General features: G+C 45.2%; 1 protein-coding gene across 1 annotated transcript in view; it reads right to left on the reverse strand.

The window, feature by feature from the left end:
- Positions 1–12,808, reverse strand: part of GALNT3 (polypeptide N-acetylgalactosaminyltransferase 3) — a 74,258-nt gene extending 61,450 nt beyond the window's left edge. The window contains exon 1 of the mRNA XM_089660227.1: positions 12,482–12,808. The gene's annotated coding sequence lies outside the window, so the exon portion shown is untranslated. The remainder of the gene's footprint in view (positions 1–12,481) is intronic.
- Between the last annotated feature and the right edge of the window lie 4,964 nt (positions 12,809–17,772).

The following is a 17,772-nucleotide window of genomic DNA, read 5'->3' on the forward strand; positions in this document are numbered from 1 at the left end:
AGGCTTTTAGAACACTTAAAGGGCTGGGAGGCATTCGGCAGGAAGGGGTTAAAGACTGAAGAACCTCTTAAGGCATATAAGGAGAGTGCAGAGTGGCAGGGAGATGAGCTCATCACTGTGCTACTTCTCTTTTCACTGTCCAGTCACAGGCAGGGGAGGGTCCAGGACAGCTTAGGTGCAGAGGAAGTGGGCTGAATGACGCTGTCCATCAGACTGAAGACATCTATTGGCAGAAAAAAGTACCACATGGAAAATTTCTGGATTAAAAAGGTAAATATTCCCTCAAAAGCTGGTTTTGCTAATTTGTCTTTAATGGGCTATTTATTTTTATCTTTTTTTGGCTGGAGTTCTGCTTTAGGGTTAAGGTTACATTCCGAGTATTTATCTAATTCCCATTGGCTGCCACTGGGAAGCATGCCTAAAAGTAGTCATTGCAGCTTTCTAAATAGAATGGGCACTACTGAGTCAGTTATATGAACATGTACTCCGTCCCCTGATAACACTCATACAGGACACGACCACCATGTTGTAAAACCCCTGTAATTCAGGTAGTGCATCTATGACAGCCAAGCTGCTGCTGATGGTGTTGCGTGACCAAAGTACAGGGGCCGCTAATGAAACCCATACAAGGTCAGAGGCACATAGCAGGAAAGGGAAGAGTAGAAGGAATATAAGCAGGACCAGACTGGTACATCTGGTTCTCTGAGTCAACAATCGTGTGGTCCCATCTCCAAGCACAGTTGACTCATTAGCCATAACACTAATAAGGGTAATAAGCCACCTACACAAGGCCCACCAAGGCTGGGGTGGAGAGGCAACAACACACCTTAGAGCAGACAACAAGACAGGAAGAAAACCACTGTTAGAAGTTCACTTATAAAAGTATGGAGACATAACTAACCCACCAACTGAAAAAGTACAAACTGCCCAGGGACAGCATCAATAGGGGCCATATGGCATGCTTACCCTCCGTTCACATCAAGCTCGACTTTAAAATCGTGCGACTTACAGTGAGGTTGCACAATTTCAAAGTCGGTGGACTCGCCGATTTTTTATTATTATTATTATTATACAGTATTTATAAAGCGCCGATAGTTTGCTCAGCGCTGTACATTACAAAGGGAGACAGAACATGCGACAGTACAATAACAATACAATGTGATACACGAGGGGTTCGAGGGCCCTGCTCTTTCGAGCTTACAATCTAGGAGGGAGGGGATAGTGGTACAGGAGAAGATAGCTGTGGGGGATGGGGTGGTAGGAAGAGTGGAGGTCGGCAATTAGCAGGGGGTGGGGTAGGCTTCCCTGAAGAGGTGGGTTTTCAGGGTGCGCCTAAAGGAGAGGAGAGTAGGTGATAGTCTGATGGATTGGGATAGGGAGTTCCAGAGGATGGGTGACGCCCTGGAGAAATCCTGGAGGAGTGCATGGGAGGAGGAGACCAGGGAACTAGAGAGAAGGAGGTCTTGTGAGGAGTGGAGTGTGCCTGTTGGGTGGTACTTGGATATTAGGTCGGTGATGTAATTTGGTGCAGTATGATGGACAGCAGTGTTAGGATTTTGAATTTGATCCGTTGTGTAATCGGAAGCCAGTGGAGAGATTGGCAGAGGGGGGTGGCAGAAACGGAGCGGTTAGTAAGGTGAATGAGTCTGGCTGCGTATTCAGGATTGACTGAAGCGGGGATAGCCTGTGGCGAGGCAGGCCAGTGAGAAGGGAGTTGCAGTAGTCCAGCCGTGATATGATGAGGGAGTGGATGAGCTGTTTAGTGGTTTCTGGGGTTAGGAACGTGCGGATTTTGGCGATGTTGCGCGAGGTGGAGTCTGCATGAGTTTGTCAGCGATTGGACTTGGGGCTGGAAGGATAGGGGTCCAGAATGACACCACGTACTCTGGCCTGCGGGGCGGGCCTGATAGTGGCATTGTTGGACGTGATGGAGAAGTCAATGGGGGGTGGTGTGCGGGCTGGGGGGAAGACTAGGAGCTCGGTTTTGGAGAGGTTCAGTTTAAGGAAGTGGAGCTACATCCAATCTGATATGTCGTTTAGTAGGTTTGTGATTCGGGCGGAGACTGAGGGGGTGAGGTGGGGGGTTGAGAGATAGATTTGTGTGTCGTCGGCATAGAGGTGATAGTTGAAGCCGTGGGAGTGTATGAGCTGGCCAAGGGAGGAGGTGTAGATGGAGAAGAGAAGGGGCCTGAGGACGGATCCTTGAGGGACCCCAACAGAGAGGGGGAGTGAGGGGGAGGTGGTAGCATTATAGGTAACACTGAAGGAGCGTTGTGATAGGTAGGACGAGAGCCAGGAGAGAGCGGAATCTCTGAGGCGGAGGGAGTGTAGTTTTTTGAGGAGGAGGGGGTGGTCGAATGTGTCGAAGGCCGTGGAGAGGTCGAGGATTTCAGGTGCAATTTGCAAGACATCTTATACAGATGTCTATGCAAATCACACAAAAAGTAGTGCATGTACTACTTTTGAAATCGGTGCAACTCTGACCAAGCTGGAACCACACCGATATGACCACTCCAATTGTGGACAATAGGGTGCGACTTGGCATGTAATTTGCATGTCATGGGCATGCAAATCGTATCCCAAGTCGCATCCAGGGTGAACCAGGCCTTAAACAAGCAAGGTGCCAATCTGGAACCCTTTATTATACATGGAATATGTTACTGTCAACAACTTGATGTGTTGGTGGCTGTACACCTCCCTGAGAGTCCTTCCATGCAAGGCCATGGCCTATGTTGGTTATGCAAATATCCAGCCCTCATTATGGGACCTGCATTAGTGGGAAAAGCACAATATAAAGCTTCAGAAGGAAAATGAATTGATGAGTTAAGTTCTCAAAATGAAATGGGAGAACTTTGCATTTAAACTGACTATGGTGACACTGAATACCAACTGGGTGGCTCTAATTTTCATCCTGGTTTGCATCTTCTGCACCTGGCTCTCCTGTTATCTAAATCCCTATAGCTGACGGCATCCTTGTCCTTTCAATGCCCTTGAATCTGAACCTGTAACAAGGCAGATCACTACAATCTATAGTTCTGTGTCATGTTAGTTCTTGGCATTTAAAACCTGATGTAGTACTTTGGGGTATGGGGTTTTTCTAAGCCAAAAAAGTGAATTTCAGCTTAGGTATCCATGCCTCCCAACACTTTTTCTCACACATTTTGTCATATTTGGACAGTTTAGGGTTAAAACCTGTGTTTTTTTATTGCAGTCTGTGATAATCTTATTGGTTAATATCAACCACTTTGTACTAGTACTAAAATCCCAGCACTTACAGCCAATGATGCATCTGTCCTGGGCCAGGTCCATACATTCATGCGGACCTCAGTCGGGGGCAACAGTTTGCCTGAACCTGAGCGATGCACCCACAATGCACTGATCACAGTTGCAATGCTCTGCAGGCCAAAATGGAAAAATGTAAGAAATGCACTTTTTATTTTTGTAATGTACATAGATTTATTATATTTTTGCAAAAAAGTGGACTTTGCCTTTAACAGCCTATTCAAAAAACGTGGACCATTGTGTGGAGCCTCCACTGTAACAGATATCTCCTGATTTTTTTTATTATTATTATCATCACGATCCTCAAAGGAAAACTGGCCCAAACTAGTAAAAAAAAAAAAACAATCATTTTTTGTAAATGTAGCTGTATATTTTTTACTACTTCCATAACCTACCACCAAAGAACAGCCCAAAATAAATTCTCCTGCTCCTGGCGATCACAGCGATACCATATTATATGTAACAATGGTGCAAATTTTGCTTTTTTATCCTACCTAAAACACACTGACACTAATTTGAAAATAAATAAATAAAAATCCTGCCCAAGATATACTGATCATGATCTTTGACCCTGATCTTGACCCAAACACTAACCCTGGCATTGATCTAGATCAAAGATTGATCTAACCATTTTTTCTTTAATATTTTAAATCTTTATGTATTTATTGTTTTACACACTTTTGTTTATTTCATTCTCCCCTGCAAGGAGAGAAAGAGATACAATGTATCTTTTCCTCCATTCAGAGAGAAAGAAAACACAGGGGTGGACTGCAAAGTGATTGGTCACTGTGATAGCCAATCAGAGGATCGTTCGTGCAGGGCCAAAGACTCCCGGAGAGAGCCTGGTCTCTGTGCTGGGAGTGCACTATGTGGTGCACTTTTTTTATTTTTATTTTTTTTTTAAGCATCGGTATGGCTGGGGTACCACCATATGAATACTTCATAAATAAATCCCTTCAATTATAAAGTAATACAAACTGTAAACCAGCCTGTTCATTACTATAGAGACATCACCAAACTGTGGTGATGATGATAATAATCAGAGAAACTATGGGAAATGGAAACTGATACCCTCCAAAAAAACTGAACTCCAGTTGTCAAATTCTAAAACAATTAAGAAAATGAAGGCAAACTTCTAACCAATCACAGGAGTTCATAACTGGAACATTGTCACGCTGTGAAGACATCACTGGGAAACACTTCAGCTGACAGATGACAATGGAAGCTTTCATCAGTAACAATACAATGATTCCACTCTTTACAATCTTTTTTAACCACTTCAATACTGGGAACTTTCACCCCCTTCCTGCACTGGCCAATTTTTAGCTTTCAGAGCTGTCACACTTTGAATGCAAATTGCGCGTCACACTGTGAATGCACAAATACTGCTACAAGGCGACAAGGCTGCGCAAAATCACACACACAGACACATATATATATATATATATATGCGATTTTGTATTTCCACATAGGGGGGCCATTGGCGGCTACAGCGGTCAATTATTGGGTCCCGGCAGGAGATTCCCCACCAGCACCCGATGATCACTTACTATCACTGACGGGGAGAGGTCTGTATGCAAACAATACAGATCTCTTCCTGGTCAGCTCCAGCATGCTGCTTTGTATTGCTCTGCATAGCAGAGCAATACAAAACAGCATGCCTCCCTAGTAAAGTACACACACAGCACACAGTTAACCCTTTGATCGCCCCAGATGTTAACCCCTTCCTGCCCAGTGCTGCCCAGTTTTATTAGCATTGATCACTGTATTAGTGTCACTGGGGATGTCAGCGACAGTGAGTAAATAAAAATGCACAATCCCAACGCACACTTTCCTGCAAGAAATGGCTGTATGCATAGGTGAGTGTTGCAGCGACCGTCGGCAGGAACCGAGCAGAGTCAAAGGAGAGAAGTGTCACCGGCACACCATGGTTCTCCAATGTGGGTCCGAAAAGGCTTTAAAGAAGGTTTATATAGTTACTGCAAGGCAATGTTTCAGAGTCTTGCAGGACCCCTTCATCAGGCATGAGACAAATTGTGAACAAACTAAATAACCATCTATATCCACCAATCAGTGTGCACAAAACTGAGCCAGGCCCCGCCCCATGACATCATAATCCCACCATATATGCATCAGACAATAATCATTACTAGAATACATGTGCTGTGAAACAACAATCAGGTCAATCTGGACTATATTGTGGAGGAGAGATATACAATGCTGCAAAACTGTGAACAACGATCGGCAGGCAAAGTCTCTGTCAGAAGCTAGAATTGTTGCCAGGAGACATGGAGGTGTGTTTCCTGGCATCCAAAAAGCTCTCCCCTTCCCTTCCAGACACACCTACTAGGTCCTATTCTGTTCATCTTTGCACAGGAAGTGGGGTAGGAGGGGGTGATTCTTTTTTTAAACCTTTGTTTTTATTTTTTGTTATCTTTCATTGTTGTCATAGGTAATGTAAATATTCCCTGTAATAGCAATAGGCAGTGACAGGTACTCTTTCTGAGAAATCTGGGATCTATTGGACTCTAGATCTTTCCTCTGCCTTTTCCCAATTTAAAAATGGCGTTTTTATATATCCGGTGAAACCAAAATGATGAAATCCTCATTGCTTCTGGTTTCTTAGACCATAGAGATGATTGGACCCATTCTGGTCTCCAATCAATTCTATGGTCAGCCGGCGGAACCGCATTGTGCATTTTCAAGTTCACAGATGGGATTGGAGAGCCCAAAAAAGCCATGGAAGGTGGCGGGCTAATTAGCCACTAGGATTGCTTTTACATGTAAGCCAGCCACAGCTGAAAAATTAGATGCCAGGATGATGCCTGTAGCTGCAGGCATTATCCCGGTATAACCACTCAAAGTCCAGCGACATACCAGTACATTGCTGGTCCATGTGGGGCATATATGTAACAGCAGAGCAGAGAACACAGGCATACAATGAATCGGGTCTGTGGACCAATATGAGCGCTATTCATTCTTTTTTGTAATGCCCATGTTGAGAGTTAGGCCAATAAAATTTTTCATTCAGAAACCGTGATAGGTTTCCATGTGAATTGTCTGGCAAGAGCTGAATTTGGGTGGGCGGTGATGTATTGTGTGTATAAATTGGTTTGGCCCACAATCAATTCATACAAAACGTCCACGAAAAACAGCGGAGGGGCTAAATGCTAGTGCTGGCAGCAAACGAGGCTGATCCTGCTAACAATGCATTTTTGGAGACATTATACTAAGGGGGCACTAGTATAGTTCCGTTCGTGATCAATATATTGATATGTACAAACACTATACTAGTAATGGCTGTGATCAGCGACCTACAGCATGAGTGCGATAGTGTGCGGGCAATCTAACATTAGCTGACCCTGGCTGGAAGGCACCCTAACTGACCCTGATGCTATCTGATGTCGCTAGTGGCAGGAATACAGTGATCAGTGAAAAAGTGTAGTGCTTTTACTCCCAGTGTGGTGTTTTCTCTTCTCTCCTTGGACTGGCAGGGGGGGGGCAGCGGTGGGCAGGAGGGCACACGCAGGCCCACACTCGGGAAGTAGAAAGAGGCGTAAGGGTCTGTCGCTTTGCCTAAAGCTGCTGCTTGCCACACATTGCAGGCGGGCATTCATCAAGGAGTTAAAAAAAAAAAAAAAAAAAAAAAAAACCTTTAAATATAAAATGAGTCTATATTTTATTTAGTTTCTAACAATTTTTTATTATTTAAAAAAACAAAAAAAAAAACAAAACATACTTTCAGCAGAGTAGTACAATGTCACCATAATAACATTGTACTACTCTGGGGGGGGGGGGGGTGATCAGGGATTTTTTTTTTATTTTTTTACCCTTTGCTTTGCAGGAGCAATAATGATTATTACACCTGCAATGCTTGTTTTGAACTGTTGTGAATGGGTTAAGTTCATGACAGTTCAAAGTACTAGTTATCTGTGATTGGCTACAGCTAATCACATGGTACAGGGTCCTGTGATTTGCCCATATACTATGCGAGAGCTGTGGGCCAATCACAGCTCACAGGAAGAGAGGCAAAGCTGTTATGAATCAGATTGATTCATAACAGCTTTGCTAGCATTGTGATCATGTGATCGGCCCCCGAGCGGGCATGCAGTGCCCACCCCCCGGGTTAGTACAGCTAAAGTATGTCACTCTTCCTGTAGCTGCCGCCCATCCACAGTAAAAGTACTGCAGGTGGTCGGCAAATGGTTGAAGTATTCCCAACCTGCCTGTAAGCACTGTACGCATGTGCAGGTCAAGGCACTAGTTTGACATATATGCATGCATGGGAGTGATGTCATCTCGGCCCAACCAATCAAAATGGCCAAAAATCAAAATCCAGAAGAAGACCGGTTGAAGATGTTAACGACCAGCAGGGAGCTCCTGGACATTGCATTGCTGGGTTGGAGGTGCGTACAATTCTGCTTTAACCCTTTTCCTGCCATACACCATACAGACGTGGGATGGGGGGGGGGGGGTTATACACAATCCAGTGGCCGCAGCCTCCAGGATTGTGTATAAAACGAAGAGGCAGACTCCTGCCTGATTGCTTCCACAGCCCCCCCACTGGCACGCTCCCGCCATGTATCAGGCTCTACTTGCCCATCCGCAGCCCCGGGGGAATGCCATGGTAGGTGATGGTGAGTGAAGGGGAAGAGAGGAGATAGAGAAAAGCTCCCCGCCCCTTCTTTGTGTGACCTGGAAGGTGACGTCCATGATGTCACATCCAGATCACGGCTGTCACTGTCACTTTACAAAGATGTATTGCAATATTATTTGCATTGCAATACATCTAATGAGTCATAAATCTTTTAGACCCTGTATGTCTCAATAAAAAGAACCTGTCACCAAAAAAAAAAAAAAAAAAAATCACACAGGGAACTATAGGGTTTTTGAAGCAAAATTTGAGTAATTTGTGTTTGCCCTAAAATTCACTTTAGTGTGATTTTTTTTAAAATTTTGCTTTTTCCTAGACCTTTGCAATAATATTGTGTGACATAAAAAAATTGGAAGTACCACTATTTTATTCTCTAGGATGTCTGCTTTCAGAAAATATATATGTTTGGGGGGGTTTGTGTAATCTTTAGGACTAAAATGATTTTTCAAACGTGTGCAAAAAAAGGCTCTGCCAGCGAGAGGGTTAAAGGTCAATTCTGTGCAAATAAAAAAACTGGGGCTGTACCCGTACAGCAAGGATTAATTGCCCATGTATATCTAGGGCAGGGGTAGGCATCCTGCGGCTCTCCAGCTGTTGCAGGACTTCAAGTTCCATCATGCCTCTGCAAGTCATAGCTGTAACTGTCAAGTTTTGTAATGCTGCAATGCCTCATGGGAACTGTAGTTCCACAACAGCTAGAGAGCCACAGGTTGCCTACCACTGATCTAGGGGAACAAAAAAAGTGGATTAACCTACTCAATCCTCTGTTCCTCCCAGCAACTACACTGGTCTCCACAGCATTTTTCCCCCATGCTCCACCAGTCTGGGGACCTTATGTCATCAATATCAACCAGGGTCCATAGCTCTGCACTGAATGTGATGACAACGAGGGAGAGTCCACTGCTGGTTTGTGGGGGGAGTGCCATCTGCAAGGGGAGCGGAGGAACAGGTAAGTAAAACTGTTTCTCCTCCCTCCTAGACAAAACAAGCTAGAGGCAAATGTAGCCGTATTGGTGCACTTGCAACAGAACCCATTGAGTACTATCTGTGATACTTTTTATTTACTCAAACATACAGTTTTTCAGGACAAGCTTCTGGGGAATGTCCGCCTACTAAACTGACCAAAAGAACATTGCGCAGAATTGGGACCACTTTATTAGGTACACCTTGCTAGTACCAGTTTGGACCCCCTTTTGCCTTCAGAACTGCCTTAATTCTTCGTGGCATAGATTCAACAAGTTGTTAGAAACATTCCTCAGAGATTTTGGTCTATATTGACATGAGTTACTGTCATCTTTCTATCATCTCGAACCAGTCTGCCCATTCTCCTCTGACCTCTGACATCAACAAGGCATTTTTGTCCACACAAATGCCACACACTGGATATTTTCTCTTTTTTTGGACCATTCTCTGTAAACCCTAGAAATGGTTGTTCCTGAAAATCCCAGAAGATCAACAGTTTTTGAAATACTCAGAGCAGCCCGTCTGGCACCAACAACCATGCCATGTTCAAAGTCACTTAAATCCCCTTTCTTCCCCATTCTAATGCTCAGTTTGAACCATGTGCCATGTGATTGGCTGATTAGCAGTTTGTGTTACCAAGTAATTGAACAGGTGTACCTATTAAAGTGGCTGGTGTGTGCTTTGTCTTTGGGAGTGACGAATCACGCTTCTCTGTCTGGCAATTTGATGGACATGTCTGGGTTTGACATTTGCCAGGAGAACAGTACTTGCCTGACTGCATTGTGCCAAGTGTAAAGTTTGGTGGAGGGGGGATTATGGTGTAAAGTTGTTTTTCAGGGGTTGGGCTTGGTCCCTTAGTTCCAGTGAAGGGAGCTCTTAAGGCATCAGCATACCAATATATTTGGACAATTATATGCTCCCAACTTTGTGGGAACAGTTTGGGGATAGCGTAGGGTTGCCACCTCATCCCTTTAAAAATGAATACATATTAACTACACAGGTTTTGATGCTAATTTAATGCAGATAAGGCACTAAATGAGTTTAATTACCACATTAATCAGCCATAGAACCTGTGTAATTAAATCGGTTTTAAAGGGATGAGGTGGAAACCCTAGGATGGCCTCTTCCTGTTCCAACTTGACTGCGCACCAGTGCACAAAGCAAGCTCCATAAAGACATGGATGAGTGAGTTTGGGGTGGGGGAACTTGTCTGGCCTGCACAGAGTCCTGATCTCAACCCAGTAGAACACCTTTGGGATGAATTAGAGCAGAGACTGCGAGTCAGGCCTTCTCATCCGACATCAGTGGCTGACCTCACAAATGCACTTCTGGAAGAATGGTCAAACGTTCTCATAGACACACTCCTAAACCTTGTGGACAGCCTTCCCAGAAGAGTTGAAGCTGTTATAGCTGCAAAGGGTGGGCCAACTCAATATTGAACCCTACAAACTAAGACTGGGACTCCATTAAAGTTCATGTGAGTGTAAATTTGGCAATATAGTCTCTCTCTTTTCCCTCTTGTCTCTCTTCTCTCTCCCCCAGTCTCGTCTCGCTTTTCTCTCTCCGTCTCTCTCGTCTTGCTTTCCTTCTCTCCTTTCTCTCTCTCTTTTCCCCCTCTCTCTCTTCTCTCTCCCTCTCCTATCTTTCTTCTCTCTCCTTCTCCCTCACTCTCCTCTCTCTCCCCTTCTCTCTTCCGTCTACTCTCACTCTCCTTCTCTCTCCCCCTCCCTCTCTCTCTCCCGCTCCCTCTACCCCCCCTCTCTCTCTACCACTCTCCTCCCCCCTTCTCTCTCTCCCCCTCCCTCCCCTTCTCTCTCTCCCCCTCCCTCCCCTTCTCTCTCTCCCCCTCCCTCCCCTTCTCTCTCTCCCCCTCCCTCCCCTTCTCTCTCTCCCCCTCCCTCCCCTTTCTCTCTCTCCCCTCCCTCTCTCTCTCCCCTCCCTCTCTCTCTCCCCTCCCTCTCTCTCTCCCCCTCCCTCTCTCTCTCCCCTCCTCTCTCTCTCTCTCTCCCTCCTCCTCCCTTGCTCTCTCCCCTTCCCCCTCGCTCTCTCCCCTTCTCCTCCCTCCCCCCTTCTCTCCCCCCTTCTCCCTCCCCCTTCTCTCCCCTTCTCTCCCTCTCCCCCCCCTCCCTTTCTCCCCCCCCCTTATCTCCCTCCCTCCCCCCTTCTCTCCCTCTCTCCCCCCTTCCTCTCCTCTCTCTCCCCCTTCTCTCTCTCCCCCTTCTCTCCCTCCTTCTCCCTCTCTCCCCCTTCTCTCCCTCTCTCCCCCCTTCTCTCCCTCTCTCCCCCCTTCTCCCTCCCCCCTTCTCTCCCTCCCCCCTTCTCTCCCTCTCTCCCCCCTTCTCCCTCCCCCCTTCTCTCCCTCTCTCCCCCTCCCCCCTTCTCTCCCTCTCTCCCCCCCCCCTCCCCCCTTCTCTCCCTCCCCCCTCCCCCCTTCTCTCCCTCTCCCCCCCCTTCTCTCTCTCCTCCCTCCCCCCTTCTCTCTCTCTCTCCCCCCCCTCCCCCCTTCTCTCCCTCTCTCCCCCCTCCCCCCTTCCTCTCTCCCTCTCTCCCCCCCCCCCTCTCTCCCCCCCTCCCCCCTTCTCTCTCTCCTTCTCCCCCTCCTTCTCTCTCCCCCTCCTTCTCTCTCCCCCTCCCTCTCTCCCCCTCCTTCTCTCTCCCCCTCCTTCTCCCCCCCCCCTTCTCTCTCCCCCTCCTTCTCCCCCCCCCCCTTCTCTCTCCCCCTCCTTCTCCCCCCCCCTTCTCTCTCCCCCTCCTTCTCCCCCCCCCTTCTCTCTCCCCCCTCCCCCTGTCCCCTTCTCTCTCTCCCCTCCTCTCTCCCCCCCCCCTCTCTCTCTCCCCTTCTCTCTGCCCTCCTCTCTCTCCCCTCCTCTCTCCCCCCCCCCCTCCTCTCTCTCCCCTTCTCTCTCCCCTCCTCTCTCCCCCCCCCCTCTCTCTCTCTCCCCTTCTCTCTCCCCTCCTCTCTCCCCCCCCTCTCTCTCTCTCTCCCCCCCCCCTCTCTCTCTCTCCCCCCCCATCCCCCTCCCCTCTTCTCTCCCCCTCTCTCACACACACACACACACACAATTATATACTGTATATATAGTCTATAACAATTAAATTATAAATATATATGTGTCATTCTATTATTATACATAATTTCATTATTATAGACATATCATGAGACTATGACATGACTGTATATTATATTCTAATTAGATGTCATTAGATCATGATATATGATGTGATCACTGTGGACAGATCCTCTGTGATTACATCCAGTAGATGTGGTCTCGGATTCCTTCGGCTGGGCTCTGACAACACACAGAACTGTCCTAGATCTCCTGGTGTCACATATAAACTTTTCTTCAGCTCTGACATCAGGGACAATTGTCCTCGATACAGAACTGTGTGTGTGTGTGGGAGGTGACACCGAAATAATAATGATGATAAATACAATGTATCGGATCTCTGGATAGAACTGATGACAGCCTTGCCTGCCTTCCTCCCTCCATCCCGATCGCCGTGCCCGCTCCCCTCTCTCCCTCCTCCTCGGAGAAGACCTCCGGGCTGAGCAGAAAAAGTTTCGGGAAGTTTTCTACTCACAGTGATGGATCCGCCGGACGGAAGGAGCGATCCTCAGTCGTGGGACCACCGATCCGGGAGGCAGGTGACGGAAGAGGATCTGGCCGGACGAAGGAGGTTGTCACCGAGAGTAATGACAGCTCCGGAGACAAGGGCTGCCGGGTGACACTTCCGCTTTGCTGGACCCAGGTGAGATGAGGCTGCAACGTAGTCAAGGCGAGCGGAGAGGTACGCATGCGCGTTCAGAGCTCACCTGCACAACGCCCTTTACCTGTCATCCAGGTGGGCAGAGAGGAGGGGCGGGGCTAGGAGGGGGTGTGTCTGTATCGCTCATCACTTCTGCTACAGTCCACGTTGGTCTAGACAAGAGCGCTGGAGAAGTTGGTGACATGAGGGGGAGGAGATATGGAGGTGACCGGCTCTGGAAATGCTGGTTGTGTCTGTCATGGTCAGCCCTGGTCCCAGGACTTTGTGCCAGTCCTTGCTGCCTCCTCACCACAGCACCTGCAATGCATTCAGTTGCAGGGCAGTCGTGGCATATCCCTATTCACCTGAATGGCTCACATTCGGTACTTCAGGACTAATTGCCATGACATGTGTACAACCCCCCTCCCCAGCTTGTGTGTTTGGTAAGGAAGGGGAGGGGGTGGTCGTCGGGGAGCAGTAATACCACAGCTCAGCTACCTAATTTTTACCATTCACCATGTACGGGTTGAATGAGTCCTAAGAGCTCGCGTACACTGCAATCCCCAATTCTACATGCCAATCTACGTGTATATGTAATACATTTTCAGTGCTTTTTTGGAATTGTTAATATTTCTTTTCTTGCGGAGTTGTATTTAGCTGTATTTTTGGTGTATTATCACCTTGTTCCTTTACAACTAAACACACAATAATGACCCAGGATCTGAGGCTAATGTAATGCAGATAAGCTGACCTTTTCCACACGGGCATTCCGTAGGTCCGTTTATGGATGAAAAATGGACCCCCATGTATTTCTATGGACTTGCGGATGTAAACAGATGATCATCTTTTTACATCTGTTAATGTCCGCATCCGTTTTTTTTAATAGAAAAAACCCCTATTTTTCTTCCGCAAAAAACCTGGAACGGAAGAAAAACAGTAAACGGATGAAAACAGATCTAAACGGATGTAAACCAATGTAAATGGATGAAAACAGGATGTAAATGGATGAAAACAGATAGAAACCAATGTAAACGGATGAAAAAACGGGTGAAAAAACGAATGTAAACGAATTTGTTTTTTCTTTGAAAAAACGTGACTGAACTGAAGAAACAAAATGGAATGCCTGTGTGAAAGGACCCTAAGTGTGCTTAATTCCCCCTAATCAGCCCCAGAACATGCATCAATAGCGTGTTGGGTTTAAAGGGATGAGGTGGCACCTTCTCGTTTCTCGTGTGTAGATGTAGCACGCTTGTACTTTTTTACATAGAAATGTTTTTCACATGTATAGGGCATAAGGTGGCCACCTCATCCCTTCAAAACCAAACACATTAATTACACAGGTTCTGAGGCTAATGTAATGCAGATGAGGCACTAAATGAGTTTAATTACCACCTTAATCAGCCACAGGACCTGTGTAATTAATATGTGCTCAGTTTTAAAGGGATGAGATGGCAACTTTAGGGCACCATATTAATTTGAACAAGCTTGAAAAATGTGGAATAGAAGTCTCTGACTCTTTTCCAACACCATGTTGTACCAGACTCCATAAATCTGCGGCACCATGTAGTTTGGCATGCACAGGAACATGCGCATTTGCAGACGTGGTGGTGCCATTAAAAAGTATTGGCAAAGCCACATATCTGCTACATGGCAATGTGTTTCTGTGCGAGTGGAAAAGTGTGTGATTTTGCTTGCATTCCCGACTAGTGATGTCCTTGATGTTCGAGACGAATGTAAGTTCAACTGGAACTTCAGCCGCTCGCTTCTGTGTTCAGCAAACAAACCATAAAGGTGTTCGTCGGTCACAATATATTGAGAGGACCTGCTCTGGACTTCTAAGGAAGAAGGGGTGGGAGTGGCTTTCTTCTTATTCCTCTTCAACATGTAGGCAGGTTCATCTTTTAGTTCAATTTTTGAAGTACAAGTTTGGAGCCCTAAAATTGTCCAGATCACGGCTTGCTTTTGGAATTATTCAGCGGGTGTTTATCCATCTACCATTGGGGACCAATTTGATCCTTTTGGAGCCATAAAGTGTCCAGGTCCATGGCATGCTTTTGGAATTTACATTGCTCATTCTGACCTGTCCATAACTGGGGGTCAATTTGGTCTCATAAGAGGCAGAATTTTTTGGGTGTTGGTGATGGTGGATTTTCTTCATCTTCCTGACCAGATTTGAAGCATTCATGACAGCATTGGTGTCCCAGTGAAGATTTTATATTATATTTCCACTACATGCGAATTGGACTTCCAATTTATCTCATTTATTTTCCATAAACATTTTGGTTATATGAAGCACTGCACCTTTATGTTTTACTATAAAATGTCAGATAGTGGCAGGTGCGGACAGGTCGACAGGTGGTGGGTTTTTTTTTTTCAGCGAGTCAGTGTCATTGTGACAACGCTGGACGCTGTAATTGACAATGGATTACAATGATGAACCATTTTTTTTTTTTTTTTTTTTTTTTTTTTTTAATAAAGGGTCTCACCAAGATCAGTGTGATCAGATGTTTTCCCAATTTAAAAATGGCGCTGTTTATATCCTGCAAAACTGAAGTGATGAAATGCTTGTAGCTTACGATTTCTTAGACTATAGAGATGATTGCCACCATTCCGGTCTCCATTCAGCTCTATGGTGAGCTGATTTTTTTTTTTCTTTTTTTTTATGCAGCCTGTGGGCTGAATGGAAAAATGAGAAGACATCTCTGCCAGAACAAGTGTGTGTTATGCCCACCATTAGAATATACAGCCTTGCATCCACCCACTTCGAATGGTGGGCACACATGAAATGTTCTTTTATTTTTGTTTATCCCATCGTCTGAACAAAAAAAAAAAAAAGAACCTAACAGATTCCTCTATTCACATTGATCAATGTGGATCAAGAAATCTCTGCCAAAAAAAAGTTAAATATATATGCCGAAGCATAGGGGCCATCCACCCACTGGCCACTCCAGGCCCACATGCTTGTGCATATATGCTCTTTTGTAACTGCAGATGAAAAATCTCATCCAACAGCACTGCACATACGTATATTCTGAGAGCAAGACCCTGTTGCTTTCACAATAAACAAGTCGGTGCTGCAGCTGAATGGCATTCCTGCATAGAAAATAGCCATGGTTAACAATAAAACAGTAACTCAATAAAACAACTTTTTTTAGTGAAATATGTGCCAAAAAATATTATAAAATATATATGCCAAAGCATAGGGGCCATCCACTCACTGGCTACCCCAGGCCCCCATGCTTTGGCATATATGCTCTTTTTTAACTGCAGATGAAAAATCTCATCCAACAGCGCTTCACACACTTGTGTGTGTGTTGCTGTCAGTATAAACAGATTTGTGCTGCAGCTGAATGTCATTCCTGCAAAGAAAACAGCAATGGTTAACAATAAAACCGTAACATAAAAACATTAACTCGGCAACAATAAAATAACTATTTTTTATTATTTATGTGGTTATTTTACTTTTTTAAACTTTTTTTTTAATTTAACTTTTTATTTCGTGATTATTCAAAAAACATTAAAACACATTATTCCATCTTCCGAAATATACTTTTCTCTTTTCCCCCTAAATTAATACATTCTTATAACCCCCCCACTCTCCCACCAACCACCCCTCCCCACCTACATTTTCTCATTCTTTTCTCTATCTGTATCCATTTTCCTATTATTTGTTATTCCAACTAATATCACCAAGAATTCTTAGGCTACCTCCTTTACGTTAATTAATTCTGTATAAGTTTCTGAGGCTTTAAATTTCAACCAAACACTCCATATTCTTTTAAACATTCCCATCTTATCTTCTTCTAGACATCTCAATTCTTCCATTCTGACAATGCCATCCACTCTATTTATCCAATCCACCACCTTCGGAACCTCTACCACTAACCAAAATTTTGGTATCAATCCTTTTGCTGCACTGAATAAATGGTACAGTACTTTATTCCTATATACTTCCAAATTGGGCTCCGAATACTAGAATAAGCATTTTAATGGATCTCCTTGGATATTTACCCCACATATTTCCTGGATATAATTAGCTATTTCCTATGGGGGGCATTCCCTTTGCTGCTTATAGTTTATATAAGGCGTTATATACCATCTTGCCAAGCATTTGTAGTTCATCTCTACTGCACGTATATTAATCACCTTATGTGTTAGATTAAAAATACCTTCCCTTTGCTGAGAATAGTTTTTTTTTTTTTTTAAACTTTTAACCAGATGGTAGGGTCTCTCAAAATGCGATAGCAAGTTTCTTGACTACCTAACATCTTACGGGATCCTGTGCATATATGTGCCCAGAACTGTGCCGTGCTGTACCCTATACTAATATTTCACTAGTGTATGGTAGTGACGGAAGCAGTCCTTAAGGCAGAGACCAGGTTGTCCAGGACAGGAGGGACAACAAAATCGTGTGTCACACCTAATTCCTTGTCTACTACATACACATCTTTTTCTGGGGTGTCCTTTGGGTTGGGGTATCAGGAACGACATCGGGAAAATGCCTCTCATGCAGCTGACTCACTGCATCGGTGTTGGGAGTTTGGGCCATAGCACCTTCTGGATACAAAAGGGCCATGATGATCTCTTCCTGGAATTTTAGGAAGGATCCACTATGTCCAGTTGCTTTGTAAAGCACAAAATCCAATTGAAATAAATAAACAGACACTTTTTTGTACCAGCATCTGGCTTTTTGGGAAACTAAAAAGACTTCATCATCTGGTCGTTGAAATCCACCCCTCCCATGTTAAGGTTATAGTCGTGGACACAGAGGGGCTTCTCAACAACACCATCTGCTGTGGAAATTTGAAAGGTTGTGTCTGCGTGAATGGAAGATAGAATGAAAACATCCCATTTGTCCTTCCACTTCACTGCGAGCAATTCCTCATTTTTCAAGTAGGCTTTCTAAGACAGGTATTTACAAGTAGGGATGGTCTATACGTTCGACTCAAACATTCGCGGAACACATGAATATCTATGGAGTTCAGTGGGCGGTTTGTCCACGCGCCCCACAATGGAATGTGCTCTGGGGGTTCACTGTAATTGGCCAAAGTATTGCACCTGGCCACAGGTCAGGTGCAATGCTTTGGCCAATCACAGCTGAGTTCACAAAAAGAGCTATGATTGGC

This window comes from Staurois parvus, unplaced genomic scaffold (assembly GCF_062004578.1).
Source record: "Staurois parvus isolate SC_StPar_1 unplaced genomic scaffold, SC_StPar_1.0 ptg000031l, whole genome shotgun sequence".
In the NCBI taxonomy this organism is placed as follows: domain Eukaryota; kingdom Metazoa; phylum Chordata; class Amphibia; order Anura; family Ranidae; genus Staurois; species Staurois parvus.